Source organism: Schistocerca serialis, chromosome 3 (genome assembly GCF_023864345.2).
Source record: "Schistocerca serialis cubense isolate TAMUIC-IGC-003099 chromosome 3, iqSchSeri2.2, whole genome shotgun sequence".
In the NCBI taxonomy this organism is placed as follows: domain Eukaryota; kingdom Metazoa; phylum Arthropoda; class Insecta; order Orthoptera; family Acrididae; genus Schistocerca; species Schistocerca serialis.
In genome coordinates, this window is record NC_064640.1 from 351,578,278 (window position 1) to 351,601,107 (window position 22,830).

The 22,830-nt window shown below is 38.2% G+C and overlaps 1 protein-coding gene across 1 annotated transcript in view; it reads right to left on the bottom strand.

Moving 5' to 3' along the window:
* Nucleotides 1-22,830, bottom strand: part of LOC126470159 (potassium voltage-gated channel subfamily H member 2) — a 670,689-nt gene that overhangs the window by 67,148 nt on the left and 580,711 nt on the right. The gene's annotated exons all lie outside the window — the stretch shown is intronic.

Genomic DNA, 22,830 nt, shown 5'->3' on the forward strand with positions numbered 1-22,830 from the left:
CTTAGAAAGTGGGAAATTTGTCCTCAGCACACCTGTACACAAATTCTGAATATTTATTTAAGAGAATATTTTGATGGCCTTTGCAAAAAATCACACAAATGTAGGTCAATATTGACATAAAAGTCATGGTTGTCCAGGAGTTAGGAATGGAGACTGATACAGATTTGGTAGTGTTGAGAAACATTGGATACAGTAATGGAGAAACTGCGAGCAGTTAATATAGATGGAGAATAGGAAAACCAAGTGAGAAGTTAGTAATTGCTAGAAGCATTACTGAGACATGGGAAACCATAAATAATTTGGGATATACATGTGGGCCAAAAGTAGCTAACAGTATGCTGAAGTGTTATACAACTGAATACTTTTGAATGATTTGATATTTAATCCCACAGGTGAATTATATTCTGTGAGCCACAATGAAAAGTGAAAATGGAACAGACACAAATGCCTAAACCTTTAAGAAAAGAAGAAGAAAGTGTATTAATATTTATAAAGCTGTACAAGGGACATCATCCACAGGGGTGATCTGAAGAACCAAAAATTAATCATACAGTGAAGCTGTTGAAATGATATGTTCACAGGTGGGTAGTTCATACACTTGAGAACTGTAATACATCTAAGGAATTTGATGTAATGTGCTAGAAAAACTATGGTCCAAGGAAAGACAACACAAAAATGTGGAATGAACATAGGAAAGATATCTGAGTGTGTGACTACACCAGAGATAGTTCTCTAAATGTTACTACATTCCCCAACTGCATTTATAGCTATACTGCAAACCACTGTGAAGTGCATGGTAGATGGTGCATCCCACTGTGCAAGTTATTAGGGCTTTTCCACATTCCATTCATATGTGGAGTACAGAAATGATGATGCCTCTGTGCATACTGTGATTAATGTAATCTTGTCCTCTTTATCCCTATAGGAGCAATATGTAGGGAGTTTTAGTATGTTCCTAGAGTCATCATTTAAAACCAGTACTTGTAACTTTGTTAGTACATTTTCTCAGGACAGTTATCATCTAACTTCAAGAGTCTGTCAGTTTAGTTCTTTCATCATCTCTGTGACACTCTCCCATTTATCAAACAAACCTATGACCATTCACTCTACCCTTCTCTGTATACGTTCAATACCCCCTGCTAGTCCTATTTCGTAATGGTCCACACACTTCATCAGTATTTCTAGGATGGGTCACACTAGTGATTTTTAAGCAATCTTCTTTGTAGACTGATTTCATTTTCCAAGTATGCTACTGATACACCAAAGTCTGCCACCTGCTTTACCCACAACAGAATGTATGTGATTGTTCCATTTCATATCCATATTGTGTGTTGCACCAGATATTTGTATGAGTTTACAGATTCCAACTATGACTCACTGGTACTATATTCATAGGATACTTTTTCTGTGAAGTGCACAATTTTACATTTCTGAATATTTATACAAGTTGCCAAACTTTGCACCACTTTGAAATATTAACAAGTTGTGATTGAATATTTGTACAGCTTTGTTCATACTACACTTCATTGTGGATAACTGCATCACCTGTGAAAAGTTCTGGGTTACTATTAATAACAAACAGCAAAATTAACATGCTTCCCTGGGGTACACACAAAGTTATTTCTACATCTGTTGATGACTCTCCATTCAAGATAACATGCTGCATCCTCCCTACCGAGAAACAATCAAACTAGTCGCACATTTTGTTTCATATCACATATGATGTACTTTCAATAATAAGTGTTGGTGTGATACTGAGTCTAATGCTTTCCAGATACTAAGGAATGCTGTATCTACATGACTGTGTTGATCCAAAGCTTTCAGTTTGTCATGTGAGAAAAGTGCAAGTTGGGTTCTGCTTCATTGATGTTTTCAGAATCCTTGCTGGTTGATATGAAGGAGGTCATTCTGTTCAAGATACCTCATTATGTTTGAGCCCAGAATACTTTCTAGGATTCTACAACATATCATTGTAAAGAACACTGGATCATATTTCTGTGGATCTATTCCACTACCCTTCTTGTAGACATGTGTGATCTGTGCTTTCTTCAGCTACTGGTCAAGGGATCTACACTAGATTATACCAGAGAGCCTGACTCAGTCAAAAACTGGTTTTAGAATCAGATAGGGATTCCATCAGGCCATGGGGCTTTGTTCAGTTCTAAAGATTTCAGCTATTTCTCAATGCCACTGACACTAATATCTATTTCACACATGTTTTTAGCGGTGCAAGAATTAAACTGAGGGAATATTTATAGTTTTTCCTTTGTAAAGGAACATTTGTAAATGGAGTTAAGCATCTACACTTTTGCTTTGTTACTCTCAATTTCATTTTCTGCCTTGTCAATGAGAGACTGGCACTAACTTTGATGCTGCTGTCAGCCTTCACATACAACAAGAATTTCTTTGGGTTTTGTGAAATATATTTCGACAATATTCTGCTATGGTAGTCATACATTGCTCTCTACATGACCAAATGTGTTTCGTTCATCATCTCTCTATCTGTAGCCATCTGCTTTGCTTTATCCCTATTATGCAGTATACTCCGTTTCTTTAGAAGTTTCTTTATAGTTACTGTATACCATGGAGAATATCTCTCATCATGGTCTGTGCCACTAGGTACAAATCTATCCAGTGCATGGTCAACTATTCTTTTAAACTTGAGCCATAGTTCCTCACATGTTCCTGTCCTAAGCTAAAACTTTCAGTTTCCTCATTGAGATAAGACACTATAGATCCTTTGTCTAGTTTGCTCAATATAAATCTTTCTGCTTATTTTATTTGCTCTTCGTACTTTGGTATTGAATACTGCTTTAACTAACTAACTAACTTTATGTGCCCCATGGTCACTGATACCAGTTTCAATGTGGACTTCCTCAAAGTGGTCAGGTCTGTTTGTTGTCATTAGATCTAATATATTTTCAACATGAGTGGGGTTCTGAACTATCTGTTCTACATATTTTTCAGATAACTCATTTACTAACATTTTTCACTGAAAGTCAACGTGGACATATTAGTGTGTACATATGTTGTTGGTGTATCACATACCTGAAAGATGCACCTGAATTTCTCTGATTACTGTACATAAATGAGATATAAAGCTAAGAAGGTTAAATACTTTAGACTAACAGGCTTTAGAATAATAGTCATAGGCAAAGTTTTTTAAGGTACTGTTGAACCTTGATGGACATACATTTCTCAACTATTTCCATATTACACTAAAATGTCCACCAGACAGTAAAGTGACTTTTCTCTAGAGCAATATCAACAGTAGTAGTTGGAAGATATTTCATTTTGTACTTACTATTAGAAGATACTCCATTTGTTATTTCAATAGAGATAATTTTAACTGGCATTTTGTTTTCAGTGATTGTTTTATAAAAGTACACATGATCAGCTACTTATAATTAAAATTTAAAACATCAGTTCTAGAACCAAGTTTCTCAATACTGTGATAAATCAGAGGAAAAAAGAAGAGTATTGTGTCCAAATTCTGTAGGAAATGGATGCAAATATAGTTATGTATACATGAAATTAATGTTGTGTACAACACAATTATTACTGTTACTATACATGGAAATAACAACAGAAGTATACGCATAATGTATCTGTGAATTCACTATGTAAGACTGAAAATGAGTGATGATGCACAGTATTGCTTAAGCAGTAATGGTATTTTTGTGCATTAATTAATTGTCACTTCATGTTACATAATGTATGAGCAAGGAGAACAAGTCTTATGTCCAATTCCTCCCCCATCTGTCAGTTGATTCACACTAGTCTGCTCTGAGGTGGTTCCTCCTCTCTCAGATAAAAGATTCCTCCAGTCCACAACTTATTGTAGAATGTACTTTAATCTCCTTTTCTATGTCCATGCAAAAACTTTTGTTCCCTTCCATTTCTCACATAAGACAGGGCTTTCGTTAATATCATAATGATTTGCTGAGTTCATGATCTCTGCCCATCAACCCCCAACATTGTACCAAGAACATCTCTCCCTCTCCCTTCTTGTATACTTATTAATTTTCTTCTTGCTTTTTGTTTGTAACATGGTGGATATTAAAACTCTAATCTTTCTTTCTTTCTTTCTTCCTTCCTTCTAAAATGCTCTGTACACTAGCATTGTTTCCCAAAGTCTCCAGTCACCACCATAACAAATTATTTAGGTGCCAGTTCATTGATTTCTGCATTTCACACAATACTGTTTACTTACTTTGGGCCTTTGTGTTGCTGGCAACATAATGAACTAAGTCCAATCACCTTCTTGGAATGTTGGCTGGCCAGCAGGGAGCCTAGTGACAATACAAATGACAATGCTATCCTTCCACAGAAGGTTGGTTCCTTCTCCATACTTTCCAATAAATTCCATAATGAAGGGGAGCCTTCAGGGATGTGGAAGATGTACATTAATATGCAGACTCAGCACTTCTGTGAAGTATAATGACTACAAATTACGACCACTGCAAATCATCTTACACTGACAATTATGGGAATTACTTCTAGGTTATTTGATATACCGATATGTTGATGTGTATTAAGAGGAAAACCAAATTCTGAAAAAAGCCACTGCTTCTCACTTTATGCCACTCAGCAGCTGTTTTTATCTAATACATTCTATAAAGCATCTTTGTAACTTTACACAGAATACAATCAGCTCTTTCTATATATCGGAAGAGTAAAGATCTGTTTAACACAACATTGATGTTATGTGAAATTTACATGCCAAATTCTAAATATTATGACAAGTTGTAAGAGTGGGTAATAGGGTATTCTTTTACTTCACTTTTGAACATAAGAGGAATTTGAAGTTCCTGCCTGATGCATCCTGCCAACTTGTTAAGAGATTTTTGCATCAGAATATAAAACTCCATTCTGAACCTTAGATAGAGTTGCATAGTCTAAATCAAAATTATATTTATATCTAGTTCTGTTGTTGTGAATTGTACAGTTCATCTTACATTCACTCTTTTTGCTGATCACAGATACCATTAGGAAGAATATGTATTGGTATGAAACTGTAAGAATCCCTATGTCTGTGATCAGCTTTCTGGAGAATGTTTGGTTATCAACTTAACATATTATTTGTACTGCATGCTTCTGTAGGGTAGACACTGTTTTGACCCTATATGCATTGCCCAAATGATAATGCCACATGACACCAGATGGTTACAGTTAAAGTGCAGCTACTCACAAAGGTCAAGTGTGGGCTGTAATTATCATACGGCAGTGAAACTTGGTAGATATGCTAATGCTTTAATGCAGAACCAATTTACACTGGAAAAAAATTAGTTCAATTTCTGCATTTTCAGTCACCATGTTCAAATCTGGCACTGTGGATGCAAGAAAGATGTATAAAAATGTTTCCATATAGTGGATAAGGAATGGGACATACGCAGAAAAGATATTTTGATTTTATTATTAACTGTTATTATTAACTGTTATTATGAGCACCAGAGATAAGGAAGAGATGGTGCATCTGTAAAATGATGTGATCAACAGTTGCTCCCTGCAGTTCTGGGGGAATCTGAGAAACTTGTTAATGTATACTGACCTTCAGATGAGGTAGAGACTGAATATGGGTAAATGCATTCATTTAGATTTCCCCAGAGCCAAAAGTGTCACGGATTCCGATCAGGTGATCTTGCAGGTCATGCATCTCAAAAACCTCTGAAAATAGCACATTCATGTAAGGTTGCCTTAAGCAGATCTTTCACTGGGTGAGCAACGTGATCTGGTACCCCATATTGCATGAAAACAGTGGTTTCCACACAGTTGCACACTTCCAAAGCAGGAATCACTTGCTGAACAAGAAAGTCTTGATAACATGCAGACATCACAGTACACCTCACAGGTGCTCAGGTGCTCTGCATGTGTTCTCTTCAACAAAGAATGGACCAAGAATAAAGGTACTTGTGAATCCATACCACACAGTAACGTACAGTGACTGCAATGGCTCTTCATGCACAACGCATGGTTTCACAGTACCCCAGACTTGGCAGTTCTGTGTATTCAGTGCACCGTGTATATAAATCGTACCTCATCACTCCATAGAATATTGCCTGGCCACATGTCAACATGATGTGTGTCAGAAACCAAAGAGCAAATTAAGAACATTGCTGAGGATCATGAGGTTTCAGTTGCTGGACCATCTGAATCTTGTACAGGTACTTGTGTAAAACAGACTGCAAGACTTTCTGTACTGTTGACCATGGGACAGACAATTCTCATGACACTACATGAGTGCTATTACTACCTGGAGCATGTGCTGCATGGTCAGTAACAGCGACAGCAACATCATCAATAACTTCCACTGGGATAGCATGCTTTGCTCCTCCAGGTGCCATATCAAGCTCACCCATGATTTCGAATTTCATTATAATCTTCTTTAAACTATTTAATGACATTATGTCCCTCCTTAGGACTTTCAGTCAGCAACACACTCTCAATGCAACACTGTAATTGCTGCCGTTCACATAAAACAGTTTCACTAACATCATATAGTCTCTCTTCTTGACAGCCACACTGTTCACTCATGTTATGGATTGTCAAATGCCAGTGTGGATGGCATACCATCATACTAACAGTGTACAGTGCCAGATTTGCACCTGGTGGCCAAATTTGGAACTAATTTTTTCCAGCGTTGATTGGTTTTGCATTAAAATATTAGCGTATGTACCAAGTTCTGCTACCACACAGTACATCTACATCTTCATTTATACTCCGCAAGCCACCCAACGATGTGTGGCAGAGGGCACTTTACGTGCCACTGTAATTACCTCCCTTTCCTGTTCCAGTCACGTATGGTTCGCGGGAAGAACGACTGTCTGAAAGCCTCCGTGCGCGCTCTAATCTCTCTAATTTTACATTCGTGATCTCCTCGGGAGGTATAAGTAGGGGGAAGCAATATATTCAATACCTCATCCAGAAACGCACCCTCTCGAAACCTGGCGAGCAAGCTACACCGCGATGCAGAGCGCCTCTCTTGCAGAGTCTGCCACTTGAGTTTGTTAAACATCTCCATAACGCTATCACGGTTACCAAATAACCCTGTGACGAAACGCGCTGCTCTTCTTTGGATCTTCTCTATCTCCTACACTGGACCTCTGTGACTACCTACACCTTAATTGTAACCACCCAATATTATCGAGCAAAAGTATGTAAAGAGCACCCATCCTGCAAGTCAACATGATGAGAGAGATTTCTAAGTCCAAATAAGGCAGTTTAACACTTTAAACTACATACATCTCTGATTGTAGAGGATGTACCTATCCTTTAAAATGGAATTACTTTGTATATGGTGTGACTGAGTAACAAAGGAATACACATGAATGCATAATGATGATTCATTTATTGTTTAGACCTAATTTGTAACATATGTAGTAGTATAACAGATGTGGTGTGGCCTCTAGGTATAGTTAATCACACAATTCTTCCAGAATGAGTCATAAAAATGGAAGAATTATAGAGCAACAACAGCATACAACATAATTCGGTTGTCTTCTTTATTGTTTCACAATTTGATAGAATTTTTGGTCATTGGTTTGTATAGTATCACAAACAAATTTAAATAGGGCAATAATAATTTTGCTAAATCTTTGAATAACTGATTTTAGTCCCATCAACTGATTATGAGTTATGAGTCAATACACAGCACCATTAATTTATGTAGTACTGAATTCACTGTTGACCTAGAAGGAAATTTAACCAGAGGGGAAATGACGATAGTTTATTACCAAAACGCAATTGTAAGAATCTTGAGGAGAGTATCACATTCAGAGGAAGTACTACTGAAGATAATGAAGCCTTCATGTATAAGCAAAATTGGTGAATGAGAGCTAAATCCTACATCACAGATATGAGATTATTTTCTTCCTATTATTGAAGAAAATGTACTCCAAATAAACATTATAACAGTTGTTTTAGTTGAGCAACTGATTCAATTGCTGATTTCTTAATTTCTTGAACAATTAAATACAGCAGAAAATATTTTATCTTAATATAACAGAAAAGACAAACCAAAGGTGTTGAAATGTTGGAATATGCATATGATATTACATAATTTATTTTTAGACCTGTTAACTGTGTATGTATGGCACTCTCACTACCAAGTTAAAATTTGGTGAGATTTAGGCTATGGTGAAAATATCTTGCAATTTAATGAATTTACTGGAATTACAGTTAAGTTTTTCTATTGGAATGAAACCATACAGAATCACAGTTCCAACAATATGCTGAACAGAGATTGGGATGTCAAATCAGTATACCTTGAAACAAGCAACTGTATCCACTGAGTTCAAGTAGTTAGTGCACTAAGAATTTCCTGAATTTAATGTTACTTAAAATGAGGACACTCCATCAACCTATACATGCAGATTAGAAACAGCTGTTTCATTAACAAATGGTAACTAACCATCATCAGAGCCTCTAGCACCATTTATAACATCATTTTTACTGTGAAAAGTTACAGCATAATTACAGAGTAAGATTATGTATTACAATGAACTCTGTAGTGGATGAGAAAATATACAGTCATGCACTGGTTAAAGAAGCCTGGAAGAGACTGTAGCAAAGTACCAAGCACTGCCAACAGCAGTTATAAGTGAAGAAAATTCCATAAAATATCAGCTGATATCAGGCAAAAAACATTGGACAACTGCAAATGACATGTGCAGAACAATCACCATGATGCTAAACAGTGGACAAAGAAGCATATATCTGCATATACCTACACTGTTTACCAAAAATAAAATCAGTCAGATAGAAATTAGAGCACAGAAGGACAAACGGTTCTACAGATACAAAAAAATCACATGAGCTAGAGGCTGCTGAACAGATACGAATAAGGCAAAAGTATAACAAAAAAATTAAAAAGTATAGGAATCATATGAAAATTAATGGAGAGCAAAAATAATTTTTGGGTTGAGAATTTCACTTATAATTCATTTGTTGGTTTCTTGGTTTGTAGTTTCATTTACTATTGCTGTGCTATTATCTCTGTGCCTTTCATACATGCACAACAATGTATTACACATTATTTTCTATGGAAATTGCTTTCTTGTTTCTTTCTCAGGATTAATGTACTTACACTACCTTCCCCTTCATACATTTATAACTCTCCCTCAGTATTACATCTGATAAAGCAATTGGAACCCAACATTCAAACATAATTTGAGTCATATTTCTTACCTTTGATGTATGTTTCATAATTTCATTTGTGCGAAAAAGTGTAAGCATTTTCACCAACATGCAAGGTCAGAGTGATATTATCTATAGGCGTGATATAATGAAATAAATATAGAAAGGAGCGTCCACTTACCTAGTCCAAACTGGTGCACTTGAAAAAATCTAACTGAATAACAATCTTCTGTAATGAAGAGTTCTTTTAACTGCCAAAATGCAAGATAGTGCTAAAAGGTGTGAAATAATTGATGGAGGAGATACACGATGGTATATCAACAGCAAAATCAGTAATAAATAAAGAAACGACAAATATATAAGTAGATAGTTGAGAAGAAGAAAAATTAAACAGTACAGTAGAGAAAAAGACAACAGGAAAATAAAACAACAGGACACTGAAGGGAACTGAAGCAGGAGTGAGGGAGGGAAAAAGATTCATTGAGATTTTGGGAGGAACTGGGATGGAGAAGAGATGTATGGCATAGGTGACAACAGGAAAGATTTAAATAATTTCGGAATGTGAATGGTGAGACGTTATCATATGCAAAGTTATGAAATACTGATAATGGAGGCTACAGTCCTAAATTTTCCCTTTAGTGCGCAAATACTCACTTCATGGTTGTTCTTTCACATGGAAGACACTGTGAGATTACTACCGCCGTTGGATAAGCAGCTGAGCAGCAAGTCGTATACTCCTAAATCACTCGTTTGTTACATAGTTTAATTCTTAATTTCTTTGCGTGTTTTTGGTACTTGCATTGTTTAATTCATAAATTTCGGGCGTTTTATAGTATTTGAGAGTGTAGCATCGCGTTTTAGTACCTGAATAGTGTAATTTCGCTTAGTCTCCTTCCGCCGCGGAGCAGTGTCAGCAGTGCGCAAGTAGCAGCATTACTGCATTTACTAGGCAATCTTGTATTTTAATAACCGTTTAAATTTTGTCGATTTGTTTGTGCTCTCTGTAGATTTGTTCAGACGTTTTTTGCAAAACAGTTTTTAGCATGGATAGGGACTGCAACTGCTGTGTTCGGATGCAGGCTGAGTTGGCATCCCTTCGCTCCCAGCTTCAGGCAGTGTTGGCTTCGGTCACACAGCTTGAGGCTGTTGCTAATGGGCATCACTGTGGGGGTCCGGATGGGGGTTTGTCGGGGACGGCCAGCTCGTCCCACGCATCCCCTGATCGGACTACGACTGTGGTTGCCCGGGATACTGCCGCATTGAGGCTGACCCCTCACCTGTGGTAGAGTGGGAGGTCGTTTCAAGGTGTGGCAGGGGGCGAAAGACATTCCGGAGGGCTGAACGGAAAGCCTCTCCAGTTTGTCTGACGAACCGGTTTCAGGCTCTGTCTCAGGCTGATACTGATCTTCGGCCTGACATGGCTGCTTGTCCTGTTCCAGAGGTTGCCCCTCAGTCTGCAAAATCCGGGCAGTTGCAGAGGGTGGGCTTACTGGTAGTTGGGAGCTCCAACGTCAGGCGCGTAATGGGGCCCCTTAGGGAAATGGCAGCAAGAGAGGGGAAGAAAACCAATGTGCACTCCGTGTGCATACCGGGGGGGATCATTCCAGATGTGGAAAGGGTCCTTCCAGATGCCATGAAGGGTACAGGGTGCACCCATCTGCAGGTGGTCACTCATGTCAGCACCAATGATGTGTGTCGCTATGGATCGGAGGAAATCCTCTCTGGCTTCCGGCGGCTACCTGATTTGGTGAAGACTGCCAGTCTCGCTAGCGGGATGAAAGCAGAGCTCACCATCTGCAGCATTGTCGACAGGACTGACTGCGGACCTTTGGTACAGAGCCGAGTGGAGGGTCTGAATCAGAGGCTGAGACGGTTCTGCGACCGTGTGGTCTGCAGATTCCTCGACTTGCGCAATAGGCTGGTGGGGTTTCGGGTTCCGCTGGATAGGTCAGGAGTCCACTACACGCAACAAGCGGCTACACGGGTAGCAGGGGTTGTGTGGCGTGGGCTGGGCGGTTTTTTAGGTTAGATGGCCTTGGGCAAGTACAGAAAGGGCAACAGCCTCAACGGGTGCGGGGAAAAGTCAGGACATGCGGGGACCAAGCAGCAATTGGTATTGTAATTGTCAATTGTCGAAGCTGCATTGGTAAAGTACCGCAACTTCAAGCGCTGATAGAAAGCACCGAAGCTGAAATCGTTATAGGTACTGAAAGCTGGCTTAAGCCAGAGATAAATTCTGCCGAAATTTTTACAAAGGTACAGACGGTGTTTAGAAAGGATAGATTGCATGCAACCGGTGGTGGAGTGTTCGTCGCTGTTAGTAGTAGTTTATCCTGTAGTGAAGTAGAAGTGGATAGTTCCTGTGAATTATTATGGGTGGAGGTTACACTAAACAACCGAACTAGGTTAATAATTGGCTCCTTTTACCGACCTCCCGACTCAGCAGCATTAGTGGCAGAACAACTGAGAGAAAATTTGGAATACATTTCACATAAATTTTCTCAGCATGTTATAGTCTTAGGTGGAGATTTCAATTTACCAGATATAGACTGGGACACTCAGATGTTTAGGACGGGTGGTAGGGACAGAGCATCGAGTGACATTATACTGAGTGCACTATCCGAAAATTACCTCGAGCAATTAAACAGAGAACCGACTCGTGGAGATAACATCTTGGACCTACTGATAACAAACAGACCCGAACTTTTCGACTCTGTATGTACAGAACAGGGAATCAGTGATCATAAGGCCGTTGTAGCATCCCTGAATATGGAAGTTAATAGGAATATAAAAAAAGGGAGGAAGGTTTATCTGTTTAGCAAGAGTAATAGAAGGCAGATTTCAGACTACCTAACAGATCAAAACGAAAATTTCTGTTCCGACACTGACAATGTTGAGTGTTTATGGAAAAAGTTCAAGGCAATCGTAAAATGCGTTTTAGACAGGTACGTGCCGAGTAAAACTGTGAGGGACGGGAAAAACCCACCGTGGTACAACAACAAAGTTAGGAAACTACTGCGAAAGCAAAGAGAGCTCCAAGTATAAACGCAGCCAAAACCTCTCAGACAAACAGAAGCTAAACGATATCAAAGTTAGCGTAAGGAGGGCTATGCGTGAAGCGTTCATTGAATTTGAAAGTAAAATTCTATGTACCGACTTGACAGAAAATCCTAGGAAGTTCTGGTCTTATGTTAAATCAGTAAGTGGCTCGAAACAGCATATCCAGACACTACGGGATGATGATGGCGTTGAAACAGAGGATAATACGCGTAAAGCTGAAATACTAAACACCTTTTTCCAAAGCTGTTTCACAGAGGAAGACCGCACTGCAGTTCCTTCTCTAAATCCTCGCACAAACGAAAAAATGGCTGACATCGAAATAAGTGTTCAAGGAATAGAAAAGCAACTGGAATCACTCAATAGAGGAAAGTCCACTGGACCTGATGGGATACCAATTCGATTCTACACAGAGTACGCGAAAGAACTTGCCCCCCTTCTAACAGCCGTGTACCGCAAGTCTCTAGAGGAACGGAGGGTTCCAAATGATTGGAAAAGAGCACAGGTAGTCCCAGTCTTCAAGAAGGCTCGTCGAGCAGGTGCGCAAAACTATAGACCTATATCTCTGACGTCGATCTGTTGTAGAATTTTAGAACATGTTTTTTGCTCGCGTATCATGTCATTTCTGGAAACCCAGAATCTACTATGTAGGAATCAACATGGATTCCGGAAACAGCAATCGTGTGAGACCCAACTCGCTTTATTTGTTCATGAGAACCAGAAAATATTAGATACAGGCTCCCAGGTAGATGCTATTTTTCTTGACTTCCGGAAGGCGTTCAATACAGTTCCGCACTGTCGCCTGATAAACAAAGTAAGAGCCTACGGAATATCAGACCAGCTGTGTGGCTGGATTGAAGAGTTTTTAGCAAACAGAACACAGCATGTTGTTATCAATGGAGAGACGTCTACAGACGTTAAAGTAACCTCTGGCGTGCCACAGGGGAGTGTTATGGGACCATTGCTTTTCACAATATATATAAATGACTTAGTAGATAGTGTCAGAAGTTCCATGCGGCTTTTCGCGGATGATGCTGTAGTATACAGAGAAGTTGCAGCATTAGAAAATTGTAGCGAAATGCAGGAAGATCTGCAGCGGATAGGCACTTGGTGCAGGGAGTGGCAACTGACCCTTAACATAGACAAATGTAATGTATTGCGAATACATAGAAAGAAGGATCCTTTATTGTATGATTATATGATAGTGGAACAAACAATGGTAGCAGTTACTTCTGTAAAATATCTGGGAGTATGCGTGCGGAGCGATTTGAAGTGGAATGATCATATAAAATTAATTGTTGGTAAGGCGGGTACCAGGTTGAGATTCATTGGGAGAGTCCTTAGAAAATGTAGTCCAGCAACAAAGGAGGTGGCTTACAAAACACTCGTTCGACCTATACTTGAGTATTGCTCATCAGTGTGGGATCCGTACCAGATCGGTCTGACGGAGGAGATAGAGAAGATCCAAAGAAGAGCGGCGCGTTTCGTCACAGGGTTATTTGGTAACCGTGATAGCGTTACGGAGATGTTTAATAAACTCAAGTGGCAGACTCTGCAAGAGAGGCACTCTGCATCGCGGTGTAGCTTGCTCGCCAGGTTTCGAGAGGGTGCGTTTCTGGATGAGGTATCGAATATATTGCTTCCCCCTACTTATACCTCCCGAGGAGATCACGAATGTAAAATTAGAGAGATTAGAGCATGCACGGAGGCTTTCAGACAGTCGTTCTTCCCGCGAACCATACAGGACTGGAACAGGAAAGGGAGGTAATGACAGTGGCACGTAAAGTGCCCTCCGCCACGCACCGTTGGGTGGCTTGCGGAGTATCAATGTAGATGTAGATGTAGATGTACTGATTATCATTTGTATTTACTCCCATTTTAATGGCAGTGTATCTTTCATTATATCAGTGCAAAACAGTGAGCAGTAGTTGTACAACATATGATATATATAATAATGAAATACCACAGTGGACTCTTGTTTTTAGATTATATGCTTTATAGTGATGGGATTGGAATAACTAGTGATAGGAGAATGTATACAATAGTAGTAAGAATCACTTCCATCATGAGCTATTCTACTTTTCACCCAAAGGTACATGTTTCGAGTTGCCCTTTGAGATGTGCACGAGTGGCTCATTAACTTATTAAGATATAAATCTTCCTACTTCTTTTAGCTGTCTTTCATACTTTATAATTCATTCTTGCTACAAATGCCTCATGGTAATGGACACCTGTTTTATAATGGGTCAGGTCTATTTGTTGCCATTAGGTTTAATATATTTCCATCATGACTGGATTCCTGAACTACCACATTCTAGGCATGTCTATACCTACATCTACATCAACATGATTACTCTGCAATTCACCCTTAAGTGCCCGGCAGAGATTTCATCAGACCACTTTCACATATTTCTCAACCGTTCCACTCTCTACCAAGTGGGAAAAACAAATACTTAAATCTTTCTGTGCAAGCACTGATTCCTTTTATTTTATTACAATTATCACTTATCCCTATGTACTGTGAGAAAATAAAATGCCTACACCCATTCTTATGAATTTATTTATTTTGTTGCAACCAGTTTCAGCACCTCAGTGTGCCATCTTCAGGCTGTAATTGATGCGGAAGGGGGTTGACACAACCCCTATATATATATTGCATCAGCAGCGAGCATAACTGGAAACGCAGCTTATCTGAAAACTTAGGTGTCAGCACTCTAAGTTGTGTTTCCAGTTACGCTGGCCACTGATGTGATATATATAGGGATCATGTCAACACCCTTCCACATCAACTACAGCCTGAAAATTGTGCACTGAAGTGCCGAAACTGGTTGCAACAAAATAAATAAAATCATAAGAATGGCTGTAGGCATTTTATTTTCTCACAATAGAAAGCGACCATCATCCCAAAGACCCCCTGTCAAAAGGATGAACATACGAAAACTTTCCCTCTATTTCGGTGGGTGTCAACAAAATATTTTTGCATTCAGAGAGGAATGATGGAGATTTAAATTTCATGGATGATTCTAATTGCATAAAAAATCCTGTGTTTTAATGATGGCCACTCCAGCTTGCATAACATATCTGTGACATTGTTTCCCCTATTTCACAGTATACAAAAATTATTTCATGACATAAAAAAGTTGGTTCCCTTCTTTAAACTTTTTTTATGTCCTCAGTCAACCCTATCTGGTAATGAACCCATATCATGCAGCAGTATTCTAGCAGAAGACAGACAAGCATAATAGAAATGTTGTACCTCCTAAGAGTTCTGCCAATAAAATGTAGTTTTTGGTTTGCCTTCATTCCAGTTTAAGTTGTTCATAATTGTAATTACTAGGTATTCAGCTGAATTGGCAGCCTTTAGATTTGTGTTATCCATCATGAAACTGAAATTTGACAGATTCCTTTAAGTACTCATGTTATGACATCACATGTTTCATAATTTAGCGTTAACTGCCACTTTTTGGACTAGACAGATATCTTGTCTAAATCATTTTGCAATTGGTTTTGATCTTCTGATGACTTTACTGGATATTAAATGACAGAATCATCTGAAAACAATTTAAGATGGCTACTCAGATTGTCTCCTACATTGTTTGTACAGATTAGTAACAGCAGAGAGTTTGTAACACTTCCCTGGTGAACACCAGATATCACTTGTGTTTTACTCATTGACTTCTCATCAGTTACTATGAACTGTGGTCTTTCTGACAGGAAATTATGAATCCAGTCACACAACTGAGATGATACTCCATAGGCACACAGCTTGATTGCAAGCTAGTTGTGAGGAGATATATCAAAAGCCTTTTGGAAATCTAGAAATATGAAATCAGTTTCCGATCCCCTGTTGGTAGCACTCATCACTTCATTAGAATAAATAGTTAGTTGTGTTTCACAAGAATGATTTTTTCAGAAATAACTGGCTCGTCACAATACGCCAGTCACTACTCTTGATGAACTGTGGTATCGTGTTGAAGCTGCATGATTGGCTGTACCTGTACACGCCATCCAAGCTCTCTTTGACTCAATGCCCAGGCGTACCAAGGCTGTTATTACGGCCAGAGGTGGTTGTTTTGGGTACTGATTTCTCAGGATCTATGCACCCTAATTGCATGAAAATGTAATCACAGGTCAATTCTAGTATAATATATTTGTCCAATGAATACCCATGTATCATCTGGATTTCTTCTAGGTGTAGCAATTTTAATGGCCAGTAGTGTAAAATCACCGGAAATCAGTAATACTTTCTTTTTGCCTAATAGGCAGAATAGTAAGACATAAAACTTTTTCATGAAAATTTTGCCATTACCCAATGGGGCCATGCACATTGTAGCACTAACAGGCATTACAATGCCCAACATTCACTCACTAAAGTACATCTTTCATTACACTTACCTATACAAAGTTTATCTTTTTATACACATTTGAATTTATATTCCGTTCTTCATGAATGTTGTTGTTGTGGTGTTCAGTCCAAAGATTGCTTTGATGCAGCTCTCCAAACTACTCTATCCTGTTCAGTCCTCTTCATCTCCAAATAACTACTGCAACCTACATTGTTCTGAGTGTGCTTACTGTGTTTCTCTCTTGGTCTCCCTCTATGATTTTTACCCTCCTCCCCCCCCCCTCCCCCCCCCCCTCCCCCCCCCCCCCACACACACACACACACTTTCCTCCAATACTAAATTGGTGATCCCTTGATGTCTCAGAATGTCCTGTCAACCAATCCTTTCCTTTAGTCTAGCTGTGTCACAAATTTGTTGTCTCTTCAATTCTATTTAGTGTCTTCAGCATTCTTCTGTAACACCACAATTCAAAAGCTTCCATTCTCTTCTGTTTAAGCTGTTTATCATCCTTGTTTCACTTCCATACATGGCTACGCTCAAAATAAATACCTTCAGAAAATATTTCCTAACACTGAAATCTCTGTATATTGGATGTTAACAAATTCCTCTTCTTCAGAAACACTTGCCATTGTGAGTTTACATTTTATAACCTCTCTTCTTCTGCCATCATTAATTATTTTGATGTCCAATTAACAAATCCTTGTATCACTTTTATTGATGTTCATCTTATGTCCTCCTTTCAAGACACTGTTCATTCCATTAAATTGCTCTTCCATATCCTTTCCTGACTTAAACTTAAAAGATTTTATTTCTCCAAACTGAACTTTAATTTGTATTCCAAATTTTCCTTTTCTTTCCTTTATTGCTTGGTCAGTGTACAGATTGAATAACATCATGGATAGGCTACAGCTCTGTCTGACTCCCTTTTCGAGCAGTGCTTCCATTTCATGATTCTCGATTCTTATAACTGCTCTCTGGTTTCTATACAAGTTTTAAATAGCCTTTTGCTCCCTGTATATTATCCCTGCTACTTACAGAATTTTGAAGAGTGTATTCCAGTCAACATTGTCAAAAGCTTTCTCTAAGTCTACAAAAGCTATAAATGTATGCTTGCCTTTCCTTAAACTGTCTTCTAAGAGAAGTCACAGTGTCAGTATTGCTTGTGTGTTCCTACATTTCTCCAGAATCCAAACATCTTCCCAGAGGTTGGTTTCTACCAGTTCTTCCTTTCTTTTTTAAAGAATTCAAGTTAGTATTTTGCAACCATGACTTATTAAACTGATAGTTTAGTAATATTCACACCTGTCAGCACATGCTGTCTTTGTAACGGGAATTATTATGTGCTTCTTAAAGCCTGAGGTGTTTTGCCTGTATCATACATCTTGCACACCAGTTGTATTAGTTTTGTTACAGCTGATTGTCCCAAGGCTATGAGTAGTTCTCACAGAATGTCATCTACTTCAGGGGTCTTGTTTTGACTTAAGTGTTTCAGTGCTCTGTCAAATTCTTCTCACAATATTGTATTTCCCATCTAATCTTCTTCTACATCATATTTCTTTTCCATTATATTGCCTTCATATTGCCTTGCACTGACCTTATACATACTCCTTCCACCTTTCATCTTTCCCTTCTTTGCTTATAACTGTTTTTTCACCTAAGCTCTTGATATTCATACAGCCACTTCTCTTTTTTTCCAATGACCTCTTTAATTTTTTCTCATTATGTGTACATTTGTATTCCCTTTCACCAGCTTGATTTGCAGTATTTTTATATTTTCTCTTTTCATCAGTTTAATTCAATATCTTCTGTGATATCCAAGGATTTCTACTAAGCCTTGTCAATTTATCTTTTGATGCTCCGCTACCTTCACTATTTTATCTCTCAAGGCTACCTATTCATCTTCTTCTGCATTCCTTTTCTCAGTTCTAGTCAATCATTGTGTAGTACTCCTTCCGAAACTCCCAATAACTTTTTGTTCTTTCAACTTGTCCAGGTCCTGTCTCCTTAATTTCCTACCTTTTTGCAATTTCATCCATATCAATCTACAGTTCATAACCAATAAATTGTGATCAGAGTCCATGTCTGCCCACAGAAATATCTTACAATTTAAAATCTGGTTTCAAAATTTGTGTCTATCTGAAAGCTTCCAGTGTCTCCAGGTCTCTTCTATGTATACAACCTTCTTTCAAGACTCTTAAACCTAGTGTTAGCAATGATAAAATTATGCCCTGTGCAAAATTCTACAGGCGGCTTCCTCTTTCATTCATTTCCTCCAGTTCACTGTGGTGGGTGTGGGCTCAGTATCTATCTTGGCTGTGATAATCCATTCACTAAGCTTTTTATAGCAGCTTATTCTCATTTGTATTTTATTATTCATTTTTAAACCTACTCCGGCATTACGCCTTTCTGATTTTGTATTTAGAACCCCATATCCACCTGATCACAAGTCCTGTTCCTCCTGCCACCAAACTTTACTAATTTCCATTATATCTAACTTCAACCTATCCATATCTCTATTTACATTTTGTAGCCTACTTGCCTGATTAAGGTATTTAACATTCTGAACTTTGACCTGCAAAATCCCAGTTTTGTTTCTCTAGGTGATCACATCCTCCTGACTAGTCCCCAGCTGTAGATCCTAAAGGGTCATAATTTTTACCTCCAGAATATTTTTCTCAAGAGGATGCCATTATCATTTAACTATACAGTAGGGCTGCAGGCACTCAGGAAAGATTACAGCTGTAGTTTCCTCTTTCTTTCAGCTGTTTGTTAGGATTAGATTAGAGATTAGATTAGATTAATACTTGTTCCATAGATCATGAATACGACACTTCGTAATGATGTGGAACGTGTCAGGTTAATAAAAGCTGTCTGTACAAGATATTACATTACACAAAATATTGCATGACACTAATGTTTGAGTTGTTTTTTTATTTTATTTTATTTATTTATTTATTTTTTCTCCCTTAATTTATATCTAAAAATTCAGCCAATGAGTAGAAGGAATTGTCATCTAGAAATTCTTTTAATTTATTTTTAAATGTTGGTTGGCTATCTGTCAGGCTTTTGATGCTGTTTGGTAGGTGACCAAAGACTTTTGTGGCAGCATAATTTACCCCTTTCTGTGCCAAAGTCAGATTTAACCCTGCATAGTGAAGATCATCCTTTCTCCTGGTGTTATAGCTATGCACACTGCTATTACTTTTGAACTGGGTTGGATTATTAACAACAAATTTCATAAGTGAATATATATACTGTGAGGTTACTGTGAGGATCCCTAGATCCTTAAATAGATGTCTGCAGGATGACCGTGGGTGGGTTCCAGCAATTATTCTGATTACACGTTTTTGAGCAATGAATACTTTTCTACTCAATGATGAATTACCCCAGAATATGATGCCATACAAAAGCAGTGAATGAAAGTAGGCGTAGTAAGCTAATTTACAGAGATTCTTATCACCAAAATTTGCAATAACCCTAATAGCATACGTAGCTGAACTCAGACGTTTCAGCAGACCATCAATGTGTTGCTTCCAGTTTAACCTCTCATCAATGGACACACCTAAAATTTTTGAAAATTCTACCTTAGCTACAGACTTCTGTTCAAAGCCTATATTTATTACTGGAGTTGTGCCATTTACTGTACAGAACTGTATATACTGTGTTTTATCAAAATTTAAAGAGAGTCCGTTTGCTGAGAACCACTTAATAATTTTGTGAAAAACATCATTTACAATTACATCACTTAGTTCTTGGTTTTTGGATGTTATTACTATACTTGTATCATCAGCAAAAAGAACTAACTTTGCATCTTCATCAATGTGGAATGGTAAGTCATTAACGTATATCAAGAACAGTAAAGGACCTAAGACCAAACCCTGTGGGACCCCGTACTTGATTAGCCCCCCAGTTTGAGGAATCAGCTGTTGTTTTAACATTACATGAACCACTTATTTCAACTTTCTGCATTCTTCCAGTTAAGTATGAATTAAACCATTTGTGCACTGCCCCCCTCAAACCATAGTGATTTAGCTTATCTAAAAGAATTCCATGATTTACACAATCAAAGGCCTTTGAGAGATCACAAAAAATACCAGTGGGTGATGTCCGGTTATTCAGAGCATTTAATATTAACATGAATATGACAACTCACTTATCTATATTAAATCAACATAAAGATGCTATTAATTTGTAAGCACTTGCAAATACAAGTGATAAAATAAATGCAAAACTGAAGAGAGTGGTGAGGCTGATGATATTTTCCTTAACAAATCATTGACTAAGACAATATACATACCATTAATACCAAAACTGTAGGGGAGGATGTATATAACATGTAGTTGTTGGCAACTGTCAACATAAGATAATGTTGTCAACTGATAACTGAACATGTGCTGAGGATTGGGATATGGCCAAAAGTGAGCTAGAGGTCAGTATCAAGGAAGTTTTCTTAAGATTCATGAAAGGATCAAGGGAACCGTACTTTTCTACTTGTATATCTGTTCTTATTTATTTACTCACTTACTAACTTAACCTGATTCTGATATACTTCAAGTGTAGAGGATATGAGGGATTTGCATCCAGAAAGAGGTGAGAAAGGAGGAGGATGGATGGAGGACCATTTCTGGATTTAAAGATACTAGTGAGTGTAAAATAAATAAATATATATGCATGGAAAGAATTTGACAAGCAAATGGAAAAGAACAGAAAATATCATGAGAATTTAGTATTCAGAACCACAGGAAGAGAGAAATAAAGACCTCTGAAATACGTGAAAGACAAAAATTGAAACATCATATCAACAAAGGCAGAAATAATGGAGATATTGAGAGAATATACTCATGAGTTATTTGACTATGTGCAAATAAAGAGTGAATAGTGTGGGACAAAATACAGAATTAAGAAATAAGAGGGGCCAAACAAGAACTGGAAGCAAGCAAAGTGCAGAGAGTATAAAAAACTAATAAGAAAGCAGAAAGAGACAGTGGTATAATGCCAGAAATGACTAAAACCTTGAGGAACAAAATGGAAACCTCTTGTTAAAAAATCACGGTGGATGTGTAGAAGACACAGAAAATCACTAGAGATTGGGAAGCCTCAGTAATATTCCCATATTTAATAAATACACTAGCTGGTCAGAAGTATCCGGAAAACCCTATTTAAAGCAGAATTGACTAAGAGAAGCCACGAGATGCAGACCCATCACTGTAAAAGGGGGTGGGGATTATTGTGTTGTCAGTAGAGAAACAGTAAAGATGATCAGCAGGAAATCTCTGCTACATATAATGTAGACTAGTCTTTGGATGTCACCTGAGTAACAAATGCATCAGGGATATTTCAACCCTTCTGCCCAAGCTGACTGTTGGTGATATGGCTGTGAAGTATAAATGCAGAGAAACAACCCCTAGCTAAACCATGACCAGGCATGAAATCAGCAGAGGAAATCTCTCTTGGGTTCCAAAGTGCAACCAACAGACCAGTTAGCACAATGACTGTGCGTATGGAGTTAAAATGAATGGGCTACAGTGCTTGAGTAGCTCCTTATAAGCCATACATTTATTTAGTCAATGTTTAGCTATGCTTGAGGTGGTGTGTAGAGTGATGCCACTGCACAGTGAGAGACTGGAAACAAGTTATTTTGAGTGGGGAATCATGCTACACAATGCGGCAATCCAATAAAAGAGTCAGGATTTGGAGAATGCCTGCAGAATGTTATCTTCCATTATACACAGTGCCAACAGTGAAGTAAGGAAGAGACGGTGTTATAGTATGGGGGTGTTTATCACAGTTAGGTTGGGGTCACCACATTCTACCTAAGAACAGGCAAAATGTTGAATGTTATGAACACATTTTACAGCATTGTGTACTGCATACAATAGAGGAATAGTTCAGAGATGATGATTGTTTGTATGAGCATGGCAATACACCCTGTCAAAAAGCATCATCTGCGAGGAAACAGGTTTTGGACAATAACATTCCTAAAATGATCTGGCCTGCACCGAGTCCTGACCTCAACCCTTTGGGATGAGTTAGAACATTGACTTCTTTCCAGATACCAGTGCACAACATCACTACCTTCTCTGGCTTCAGCTGTTTAGGAAGAACAAGCAGCCATTACTCCACAGAGATCAAGCAGTCGTAAAGGCAAAGTATGGATCGACCCCATATTAATGTCCACTAATAGGTTTCGGGATAGTTTTGGTCAGATAATGTACATCCATGAGTTATTTGATTATGTGCAAACAAACAGCAAATAGAATAGGAGAGAAAGCAGAATGAAAAAGTAAGAAGG